The 269-nt window shown below is 49.8% G+C and overlaps 1 protein-coding gene across 1 annotated transcript in view; it reads right to left on the bottom strand.

The window, feature by feature from the left end:
- LOC104134843 (PDZ domain-containing protein GIPC1) overlaps window positions 1–269 on the bottom strand; it is a 28,943-nt gene that overhangs the window by 27,156 nt on the left and 1,518 nt on the right. The window lies entirely within an intron of this gene.

Here is a 269-nt window from a genome sequence, read left to right as displayed (position 1 = left end):
GAGGAGCGCGGGCGCGGGAGAGAAGCTGTTGACGGAAAAAAACAACCCGGCCTGTCCCGGACGGTGGTTGGGAAGGGGTGGAGGGCTTGGTTTGGTTTTAGTTTTGGTTTTTTTTTCTCTAAATGGGAGCGAAACCTGCTGGGTTTGCCAGACTGGCACGGTCCATTTTCTGGCCACTGCAAAGACACCTCTTCCACTTTTTCTCTAACTGCGTACATTACACGAGGCCCATACTGTAAAGTGTATTTCTATACCTCTAAAATCTTTCC

This window comes from Egretta garzetta, unplaced genomic scaffold (genome assembly GCF_000687185.1).
Source record: "Egretta garzetta isolate BGI_Z169 unplaced genomic scaffold, ASM68718v1 scaffold31, whole genome shotgun sequence".
NCBI classification, from domain to species: Eukaryota; Metazoa; Chordata; class Aves; order Pelecaniformes; family Ardeidae; genus Egretta; species Egretta garzetta.
The sequence above is the reverse complement of the archived record's forward strand: the minus strand, read 5'-3'. Positions and strand labels throughout refer to the sequence as shown.